Below are 12,011 nucleotides of genomic sequence, written 5' to 3' on the forward strand. Positions count from 1 at the left end.
AGAAAATTTTTAACAGTCCTAGGCTGTAACCCTACCCACACTATCCTGGGAGTAAGTTCCATTTATTATCATTGTTAAAAGCATATGCACAATACCCTGTTAAAAGTACAGATCTGAAATATTCCCCAAATGTCGACACATACCATGGCAGCATCAAGTCTACTATATTAAAATAAAATACTGAAGTGAATGGGAACCCACCTGAAATTGGCTCACAACCCACCTAGTGGGTCCCGACCCACAGTTTGAGAAACACTGCTCTACAGGTTACAGATATTTTTCTACACTAAGGCTGAAGAAAAAAAACAATAGAAATGCTGAGAAAAGCTATGGAAAGAACAAAAGGGAAAGGGTGATGCTCCATCATGAACACTGGAGGGCAGTAACGAGCAACAAATGTAGCTATTGAATAGGGCATCTCAGCACTGCGGTCAGTGCTCAGGGACTATGAAGAATCAAGTTAAACCATAGAACAGGTTTAACTGTTCTATGAACAGTGAACAGGCAGATTATTGAAGTGAACAGGCAGATTATTGAAACAGGCCAGACGAGTCTGGTTGTTCTGACTCTGGCCAGTGTACTGGCAGCCACCACCAGGAGAAGACCTGCCGATGTTGCGGCAGACCACCACAGGGAAAGGCTGTAGGCTGTCATATAAATTTTTCTGATAGTGTCTCCCTCCCGAACCGCAGACTTGCTGGACATCGGTAGGACTAGCATTGATGAAGGTATTGGTGGGCTTACATCTCGGTGTTGTCAGCTGTCTCCACACCATCATCAGGTTGCAGTAGGTGTTGTCATTGGGGGCTCCAGTCCTTGGGAAATCAATGTCTTTTCAGAAAATCCCGGTATGTTGCTTCTTCGCTGGATAGCACCAACAAAATCCTGAGAAGGATGGCCAAACGGACCAGCAGCCAGCAGATGTTGGAGATCATCATGGGAGGACCTTGGAATCTATAGGAATGAAGAAGAAGGAAAAAGGAGCATCGTCTGGTTTACCTCACTGCATCCCTTTGATCTATTGAGTATCGTAGCTCACTGTGGTTGACGTTGTATCAAATAAAGTTGTCGAACTTCAGTTCATGGCGCCAAGTATTGTTTGGGGGACCAGGCATGCTATCGCAGCCAGGTTTGGTCTGGTAACTCCAAACAATTGGTCAAATTGATTTCAATAAGGGAAGGAGACTTGGAGAAAGTCTTGACACTGGGGTTTCAGGCAGGTCTCTCCTAGTTGTACCTGCACATCATCTACATTATCATCAAGTTGTTGACTTGTAGTTACTTTATGATGGATCAAGATTTGCACGTTTTCTTTTCTCCCATTTGCAATCAGCGAGTTCTTAGGTGAGAACAAAGTGCTTATTTCTGGTCATCACCTGCTTAATGATGTCACTTCCTGCACAATGGCATCACTCCTGGCGCCTTAGCAGATGCCATGAATTCTATTCGGTTCGCTGTATGAAATGAGTTTGACACCCCTGGCTTTACCAGTTGGTGATCAAAATACCAGTGGCTGATGGACTGGGAAATTCCTCTGAGGGGAAGGCCACCGAAGGAAGGCAGTATTGGTCGGTAAAGACAGTACTTCCCTGATATCCAGGCCATGTTTCTAAAGGTCTCTGATCAAGCCTCAAGCTCTTGTGTAAGTATACGTGATCTTCCCTCTCACCCTTGCCCTACTGCATTAACTCATCCTGGAAGGAAAACAAAAATCTCTTTGGGTCTCCATTGAATGTAACTTTGTAATCTTTTCTATGCACGTAAACTCTGAAAACATCATTTCAAGTTCCCAGACATTCCCCTGGAACACTTGCTACCACATCACACATTTACATGCAATCCTAGTCATATCTACTCAGAAGGAAGTAAGTTCCATTGAGTTTAATGGGACTCACTCCCAGGAAACTCTGCATAGGATTATAGTCTCAAACAGAACACCCCAAGCTCTCCTATCACCTACCTTATCGCCTACTCCCGTACAATCCGGCTCATCCTCTTAGGTCATCAGAGAAGGCCTTTTTACAAGTGCCGCTGCCTAGGGAGGTACGTGGGGCGGCAGCAAGAAATAGGGCCTTCTCAGTAGTGGCACCAATGCTATGGAATTCCCTTCCCCTTGACTTAAGAATGGCTCCCTCTCTTGAGACTCTTCGGCGAGGCCTGAAGATCCTTCTGTTTAAACAAGCCTTCTGAGTTCTCGGCCTTTTTAAGATCTTTTCAACATCTTTTAATATTTTCAAATACTTGGTCACAGGCCTGATTCTTTTATGATTTGCTGCTCTATGCTCTTTCTACCTGACTACTTTTAATCTGACTACTGTTTTTATGATATGTGTTAATGCTTTTATCTGTTTTTAAATTATGTTTTTAATCTGTTTTAACTTATTGTAAGCCACCTAGAGTCCCTTCGGGGAGAAAGGCGGGGTAAAAATAAAGTTGTTGTTGTTGTTGTTGTTGTTGTTATTATTATTATTATTATCCTGATTGAGCTGACCCCCAATTTTGCATGTAGCTGCAACCCCAAAAATCCTTGAATAATCATGAATTTTGACCAGTTTATTTATCATTCTACCCTGGTACAATACGTCCATGTGTTGTGTCATGACAAGGTTCCAGCACGCTGCTCATAGGACCTCCAGACCCCAGCAAGGTAATCCTCTTCAGGCAGTGTCATAAAATGTGTATATTTTATGTATATTTTGTTGATTTCCATATGGGAGCAAGTGTTAAAATCTGTGCTGGTCAGAGCTGGAATGCAATTTACAGGCAGCTTGCCAGACAAAGAGAAAGGAATGCAAATTACAACCAGCAAAAGTGGTTCAGCCAGTTTCAAGGGAAGCCAAGTCCTTGGCTAGCTGCTCTCCAGGCAGGGGAAATGTAGGCACCAGTAACAGATGACATCACTTCAGCCAAATGCTGGTTGTTCTGATGTGTGTAGTTAGGGACTGTGTAGGCATCACCATCAAGTTTTGTATTATTTCAGAATTGCCTAAGATCTTCTGTTTACAGACCTCCTTTGTCCCAAGCTCATTCAAACTCATCTGCAAGAACTTTGGGTTAGCAACAAAGGCGTGAAATTCTGCAGTATTTCATCGCCATCCTCTGGTGAGAGTAATTATTGCAGGTTTAATAATTCAGTAACCCTGTTTGGCCAAATTCCATTCTCATGGTTCCTGGTTCCTGTGATGTAGTTATTTTCCATATCCTTCTATTAAAATTTTAATAAACTTTCTGTAGATTATTCTCTTTCAGCCTCATTTCTGAAAAAGACCAGTGGAGTGTCACATCTCGCTCTGCTAGAGCTGCTGTGAGAGTGATTTTGATGAAGACCACTGAGGTCCAGTATTGTTCTAGGAGGGGGTTCTGCCCAGTGAGCCCCAATGGCTATCCTGATCTCCTGGGCTGATGGCAACAGGACTTTCCCCTACCTTTCCAAACAAGGGGAAAGGAGTGAGAATGTTACACTAACATACACATTATATTTATGTTTTCTGTGTTCTTAAGCCGTCTTGGGTCCCTTTGGGGAGAAAGGATACAAATGTAGTAAGTAAGTAAGTAAGTAAGTAAGTAAGTAAGTAAGTAAGTAAGTAAGTAAGTAAGTAACAGCCCAATCCTATGGTCCGCACCGTGCCTCCGCGGTGCGGACCACAGTCGCAAACGTGCTGCAAGGCACATTTGCGGGGCTTACCGCCAGGTTTCCACCAGAGCTGGCTTAGTTCCAGCTGGCGCTGAGCCAGTGCGCGGCGGGCGCCTGCGTTCCACGGCTCGGTGTTGCCTGTGACCGCCAGGCTGCGGAACGGCAAATGGAGGTGGGGGTGTTCCGGGGAGGGAGGAGGCCAGCATGACGCGGGAAGGGGGGCAGGGAGGCCGACGTGATGCGAGTAGGGGACGTGCCGGAGGCATGCCGGGGCGGGCAGGAGGATCAGATCCTAGGCGCTCGGGAAGGCTGCGTGCCTTACACGAGCACCTTTACTTTAGCGGCAACCTTTTGCAGGGCTGCCTCCCTTACCCGGGGGAAGGTACTCCCCTACTCCCGAGGTGCCTCATGCGGTAGTGCGGGAGGTGCTGGTTTCAGCAGCAGCCCTCGCGGTACCGCCAAGCTGGGGTGCCCCGGGCAGCTCAGGATTGGGCTGCCCATTAGGATTGGGCTGTAAGTAAGTAAGTAAGTAAGTAAGTAAGTAAGTAAGTAAGTAAATAAATAAATAATGCCCTTTCTGCAACAAATGCTGCAGCACCTGACCCCCCCCCTCCCGCCTGTGCCCCTGCAGGAGGGGAGTCCCAAATTTCCATGCCCCAAACTGGATATGGGCTGAGCTGGTCCACCTACAGCAGCAGGCCCCCAAGGACCCTGGGCTGACCTTTGGATGGAGCCTTGGAACTGGCTATACCAGGCAGCACACTGCTTTCTTGGGTGCCATTGGCGAGACTTTTGGTACCCTGGGTGGTCATGTCTGTTCCATGCCACAGATGCCTGACAGGCTAACAAGGCAGCTTTAGCCACCAGAGTGGTCTATGAGACCGCTGTGCTGCAGGCCCTGAAGAACAAGCAATTGCTCCTCCAGGTTCTTCTCCATTATGACCTTTCCAGGGCAAGATTGTTAAATGCTAGTGGAGGCCTGCAGGGCTTGTGGGTGGCTGCTGGGTACCTGCTCTGGGTCATGACTGAACTTACTTGTATTGTGTCTCACAGGCACAACAGTGGAGCTGCCCTGCAGTGAGGATTCTTCGGGGGCTTCCTCTTCCTCCCTTGGTCCACCTGCATGGGCTGCCTCCCCCTAGCTGGGGCCTAGCCAAGCAGCTACACCTGCCACTGTCTGCCCAGCCCCATTGGTGCAACATTGGTGCTGTAGTTGCACAGGATTGGGCCATTCAACACTTACATGCTTCATGGACAGACACACGTGTGCACTGCTTGCATTTGCCAGAATCTACTTTATTGAAAGATTTTTTTTTTTAATCAGCAAGCACTTTTACATGAGCAGCAATCAGTTGCACAGTGATGATCTTCACAGAGAGACAATGAGGTAAACAGTTGAAATGCAGAATGTGTAGTGAACCCTGAATAGAGACACCTGATGAACAATAACAATTGTTATCTGGTGTGCTCCCTGGGGCATTTGGTGGGCCGCTGTGAGATACAGGAAGCTGGACTAGATGGGCCTATGGCCTGATCCAGTGGGGCTGTTCTTATGTTAATAAAAACGTGAGTAAACATGGATGACAGTGTTGGAAATCTCCACTGCTTTTCACTGAGAGTCATAGCTTAGACTGAAGTGAGCCCCCCTTTGCCACTGGCTGAGGTGCCCTGTGCTGTTGGTAAAGATGCGGACAGCTCCGTTTCAGAAACAAAACCTGTCAGTACCCCGTCCCCAAGGCCTGAACACAAAGGGACTGGTCTGCACTTGATGCCACAAGAATCGACAGATGAACATGCAAGGAACCATGGATGCAACCGAAGCTCAAGTGCTCAGAAGGGACTCTGCACAGTTCTCAAGTGGGGAGAGTCATGACGTGTAGAGAAATCAGTGTGACGTGTGCATTGAATCAGGCCTCCAGTGTGTGAGGCAGCCATTTTCAACCTTTTTTCATCTCATGGCACACTAAAATTGTCAAGGCACACTATCAGCTTTTTGACAATTGACAAGGCACACCATGCCGCTGGTGGGGGGCTCAAATCCCCATTGGCTCTACTAATATATGACCGTCCCCCAAACTTCTGCAGCACCAGCCACGGCACACTAGTGTGCCACGGCACCTTGGTTGAAAATGGCTGGTGTAAGGTGACTTCCTTGTGAAGCACTGGATTAGACAACCTTGCATGGGTGAACCAGCATGGACTTCTCAGGCCCTAGCCATGCTACAAATGCACCTCTGTTTGTTTTCTACTTTTATATGCCCCCTCCAAGAATCCTGTGAATTGTTGCATGATGGTGGTGATGAGAGCACGCAGAGACCTAGACCCCTCTTTGCAGAACCGGAACTCCCAAGGTAAAGGGAGGGAGGGAGTGCTAAATCAGCTGAAATCTGTCGCCTGACTTGCACGCTCAGAGAAACATTATTAAGAAAGCATTAAGCAGAGCGTAAGAGCATAATTATGCCTCCGATGCCCGGCTTCCAGGGATGGAGGGTCAGCTGCATCTCCCCACATCCACTACAGCAATCTTTCAAAGTGGACAGGCCGATTATTTACGCAGGCCAGACGAACCCGCTTGGTCTGCCTCAGACCACGGTACTGGCATCTATTAGGAGGAGTCCCGCCATTTTGACGGCAGACAATCACACGGAAACGCCTTCGGCTGTCGTGATAGTTTCCCTGCCAGCGTGTCCCTCCCCTGCCGCAGACTTGCTGGACAGAGGCAGGACTAGCCTTGATGAAGGTGTTGGTGAACTTGCACCGTGGTCTTGTCATCCCCCTCCGCATCATCAACTGGTTGCAGTAGGCATTGAGGTTGGGGGCTCTGGTCCTCGATGAATCGACGTGGCTGTTCAGAAATTGCTGGTATGTGACCTCTTCGCTGGGATGCACCAGCAGAACACCGAGAAGGATGGCCAAACGGACCAGCAGCCAGCAGATGTTGGAATTCATCACGGGAGGGACTTGGAATCTACAGGGATAAAGAAGAAGGTAAAAGGAATTCCTTTTATGTTTCCCACTTCTTAAGGATGGAAAGTAAAGCTGGTCTCAAGCAGGGGAATCTTAGCAGCAAGACTCACAGCACAGTCCTAAGCATGTCTACTCAGAAGGAAGTCCCATTGTGTCCAGTTGGGCTTATTCTTAGGAACAGAAATCTCCTGTCCTGGAATCAATCTGTTGATAGGGACATGTTAACCAGTTAGGATTTATTCCAGCCAAGGGATTTCTATTGCTGTTCATAGAATGAAACTGGTATCTGTTTCAGCTGTGAATAAACATTGTCCTCTCCTGCAACCTCCTATGCACACCAGTCCTCTTGGAAAGAAGAGTTTGATTAGGATTGTTGTAATATTTTTCTGTGTCCTCAACTGCCCCTTGTATTCTTTTCTCCTCTTTTTCCAGTTTTTGTATTGTGGTTGTCTCCTGGTTCTTGTGCTATTTTGTCAAAATTAAAATCTCAACAACATTCTGTCTATAAGGGGGCAGTCCTACCCTGTGCTGGAACAGGCAAGCCAGGAGGCTTGCGCTGTATCCAGCACAGGATAGGGACCAAAAGCAGCTCAGCCAGAGGCAAGGGGAAACTTTTCCCCTTACCTCTGGCAAAGGCACCCTTTCCTCTATGGGTCTCCTTGGACTTGCGCCACCTCTTGAGGTGGCACAAGTCCGAGGAGAGCAGAGTGACTTAAAGCCACTCCGTTCTCCCCGGCATGGGGGTTGGGATCCGGCATAACTGCCAGATCCTAGCTCTACCTCCCACTCTCCGCCTTCCCGCCCTCGGGGCTGCCCATCACCCGCCCTCCCCCTGCCCAGGAACGCTTCCCTCCCACCTCCTTCCTGCCCCCTCCCCACCTAACTCAGAGGCTTGTGTTGGCCCAGCATGTTACATTATGTTACGTTACAGCATGTTTATGGCCCTCCTGGTCATAAGGGCTCCTGGCCATAAGTCAAAGGCTGGATTGCACCCTAAATCTATAGCAAGTAGGAACAATTACCACATTCTGTAGAAAGAGGTGGTAGGATTATGGACTGCACCACTTCAGACTGGGGGTAGGTTGCCATGTTTTGGAATGCTCCCCTACACTCAAAACGCACACACAAAAAACTCCAAACTCTCCTTGTACAGGACTTTGCAAGATCAAGCTAAACCTTTCAGTGTGATATACTCATTTACTCCATGCAGTGAATTTTGTTTTGCATGGGAAGGTTTTCTGAAATATGATGTCTGCCTTCTGTCTGAAGTTGTGCGGTCCAGAATCCTTCCACATTTAGCATCACAGTATCAGTCAGCTTGGAAACAGAAGTCATGGGCATTTTTTCAATACATTTTCACTAGCATGTGGGGCCTGAACACAAGAACATAAGAGCCCCACTGGATCAGGCCAAAGGCTCATCTAGGCTAGCTTCCTGTATCTCAAAGTGGCCCTCCAGATGCCTCAGGGAGCACGTAAGACAATAAGAGACCTGCATCTTGGTGCCTTCCCTTGCATCTGGCATTCTGAGGTAGCCCGCATCTAAAATCAGGAGGCTGCACGTACTCATCATGACTTGTACCCTGTGGTGGACTTTTCCTCCAGAAATTTGTCCAGTCCCCTTTTAAAAGCATCTAGGTCAGACACCATCACCACATTCTGTGGCAAGGCGTTCCACAGCTTGGTTTTTAGACAGATTTGATTCCAAAGACTACCAAATTCTTTCAGTTTGTTTTTGTTAAAGAGTAAGAGCCCACTCCTGAGCTCTTACTGCCTGTCCTATGTTGGTGCTGAGTGTCGTAAACATGCCGTAAGACACATCTGCAGTCCTCAGCACTAGCCCAGCACCAGCAACGCTAGTGGAACACCAGTGCTTTGCTGCTCAGCAGTTGCGTGACCGCTGGGCGGTGGCGGAGAGGTAGGTGGAGGTGTGGGGGGAGGCAGGGGGGAGGCATTCTGGGGTGGTGGAGATGGGAAGGAGGAGGCATGCCAGGGGGAGGGAACAGGGTGGGAGGAAGGTGGGACCAGTGGAGCTCAGCTCCACTGGATCCTGAGCTCTGTGTTGGTCTGCGCGGCCCAACATGTAGGCTCTTGAATCTACAGCAGCCCACGGGCAAGCCAGTGGCTGCTGACCTGTTGTGCACAGGATGCTGTCGCAGCAACGGGCAGCTCAGGATTAGCCTGTAAGTCTCTGATTGTTTATATTGTCAGATACAAAAGGGAGAAAAAACAGGTTGGAAATATTTTTCAGTATGAAGAATATTTCCCTTTTCTGTGGAATGAGTGCAAAGAATCATTCAACGCTGGAATATTTTGACTTACCCGAGCTTGGTCCGGTCTGTGTGATGGATGCAGCTTTCAGTAGAGCCAAGACCTCACTCAACGTGCTGGACAATGTGTTATATAGAGCTCGGTCAGGTTAGGGGGCAAGGTAAAAGGGGAAGAACTTGAAAGTATTGCTAAATGTGGAGTACCGATGAACAGTTTCAAATTTCGTTCAAGAAATTGCAACATTGGTTGGTTGATTTCAGAGTACCTGATGCACACATGTGCACCCTTAGGATCAGAGGAACCCAATGCAATGACAGTGATGTGGTTTTGTGGGGGGTGAGAGGAACCCAGATGGTGCTGCTCTGAAGTAATGCTGTCAACGTTCTCCTGAGATGAAACGTCAAGGCAAGCGTTGAACAAATGAAGCGCCTCCATTTTGGATCAAAGCGTCGCTCCATCTATCTCTACACTGACTTCAGTGGCACACTGGGGTTTCAGGCAAGCCTGTCCTAGTTTGACCTGCAGATGGCAGGAATTGGACCTGGAACCTTCACCAGGGTTTGAACCTGGAAAGCTTTGCCCTTCTCTGCAACTCAGCTGCTACCCCTCAGTCAAGTTGCCCTTCATTCAAGGGATTCTGTTAGGAGAAGCAGAGTTTGGATAAGAATAGAGAACATTCTTGGGATGAATTCCTCACATCCCTAGAGTATCCCTAAATTGTCAGCAGGTGTGATAATGGTGATCTGGAGGTGGAGGATATTAAGATCACTCCTTTGTCATGGACAGATCACTTTCTGGTGGGATTTAGGCTTGTTGCGGCCTCTCACCTCCGCAATGGCAGGAGATCACATTTTATGATCCGCCCTCGGAGGCTGATGGATCCAAATGGATTCCTGAGGGCTCTGGGGGATTTTCCTGTGGCCAGAGCTGGAGACCCACCTGGCGCTCTGGTCGATCTCTGGAATATGGAGATGGCCAGGGCCCTGGATGAGGTCGCTCCCGAGCGTCCTCTGCCCAGTCGCAGAGTCAGAGTGGTTCCTTGGTTTTCTGAGGAGCTGCGGATGATGAAGCGGCAGGGCAGACGTCTAGAGCGTCAGCGGCGAAAGACTTGTACCGAATCTGAACGTACACGGGCTAGGGCCCAGTTGAGAGCATATTCTAAGGCGGTGGTGGCAGCTAAGAGGGCACACCTCTCTGCCACCATTGCATCTGCAGAGAACCGTCCAGCTGAGCTCTTTCGTGTGGTCCGTAGCCTTTTACATCTGCCCCCCCTACTGGTGGGGAGGAGCACACGGAAGCTCGCTGTGACGAGTTTGCAAGACACTTTGCAGAAAAGGTCGATCAGATTCGGCATGACTTGGACGCCGCTGTGGGCATGTCTACTGATGTCCCCGGGGCACCTGTCTATCCTGCTATTTGGGATTCTTTACAGCTTGTAGAGCCTGAGGATGTGGACAGGATTCTCTGGAGTGTGAGACCTGCTGCTTGCCCGCTCGACCCGTGCCCAGCATGGTTAATTAGGGCTGCCCGGGAAGGGCTGGCCGAGTGGACGGGGAGGGTGGTGAACTCATCTCTGAGGGAGGGGGTGCTCCCGCCTGCCTTGAAGCAGGCAATGGTTCGCCCCCTCCTGAAGAAGCCCTCCCTGGATCCCACTAATTTAAATAACTTTCGGCCGGTCTCGAATATCCCATTCCTGGGCAAGGTGATTGAGCGGGTGGTGGCGTCCCAGCTTCAGAGGGTACTGGAGGAAATGGATTATCTGGACCCATTCCAATCTGGCTTCAGGCCAGGGTTCAGGACGGAGACTGCCTTGGTCGCCTTGGTGGATGACCTTCGCCGGGGGATGGACAGGGGGAGTGCAACCCTGTTAGTCCTGCTGGACCTCTCAGCAGCATTCGACACCATCGACCATGGTGTCCTTCTGGGCCGGCTGGCCGGGTTGGGGCTTGGAGGCACTGTTTTGAAGTGGTTCCGCTCCTTCCTGGCTGACAGATCCCAGAGGGTGGTGCTGGGGGATGCCTGTTCGGCACCCCGACCTCTTAGGTTTGGGGTGCCGCAGGGTTCCATCTTATCCCCCATGCTTTTTAATATCTACATGAAGCCGCTGGGAGAGGTCATCCGGGGGTTTGGAGTGGGCTGCCACCAGTACGCTGATGACACCTAGCTTTATCTCTCCTTTCCCCCTGATTCTGAGGAGGCGGTTGGGGTCCTGGATCGCTGTCTGGAGGCGGTTAGGGACTGGATGTGGGCGAACAAGCTGAAATTAAATCCGGATAAGACAGAGGTGCTCTTGGTTCGGAAATCCACAGCTCGGGTGCTGGACTATCGTCCTGCTCTGAATGGGGTTGCACTCCCTCTGAAGGAGCAGGTCCGCAGCTTGGGGGTTCTCCTGGATCCACAGCTACTCCTGGAGTCCCAGGTGGCGGTGGTGGCCAGGGGAGCCTTTGCTCAGCTTCGGCTGATTCGCCAGCTGCGACCATACCTGAGCTGCACGGACCTGGCCACAGTAACCCATGCCCTAGTGACATCTAGATTAGATTATTGCAATGTGCTCTACATGGGGCTGCCTTTGAAGACGGTCCGGAAATTACAACTTGTACAGAACGCTGCTGCTCGTGTGGTTGCCGGGGCACGTTGGTTTGATTCTGTCGAGCCGTTGCTCCGGCGGCTACACTGGTTGCCGGTTCTGTTCCGGGCCCAATTCAAGGTGCTAGTTTTGACTTTTAAAGCCCTTTACGGCTCGGGTCTGGGGTATTTGAGGGACCGCCTCCTTCCTTACAATCCGGCCCGTGCTCTTAGATCTTCTGGGGGGGCCCTTTTGACTGTGCCACCACTAAGAGATGTGAGAGGGGTGGCGGCCAGGAAGAGGGCCTTCTCGGTGGTGGCCCCCGAATTGTGGAATACCCTCCCCTTAGAATTGAGAACTGCTCCCTCGTTGCTAACGTTTCGGCATGGACTGAAGACCTTTTTATTTCAAAAAGCTTTTAATTGTTGACAGGCTGGCTGGCGTTCTTGCTTTTATATGAAAATCCACGGGGTCTGTTTTGTTTTTAGCTTTTTAATCATTGTAAACTGTTTTTAACTGTTTTTCATGTTGTATTTTTTAAATTGTTTGTTAGCCGCCTTGTGTGCCCGTTGGG

The sequence above is a fragment of the Tiliqua scincoides genome, chromosome 5 (genome assembly GCF_035046505.1).
Source record: "Tiliqua scincoides isolate rTilSci1 chromosome 5, rTilSci1.hap2, whole genome shotgun sequence".
Classification (NCBI taxonomy): Eukaryota; Metazoa; Chordata; class Lepidosauria; order Squamata; family Scincidae; genus Tiliqua; species Tiliqua scincoides.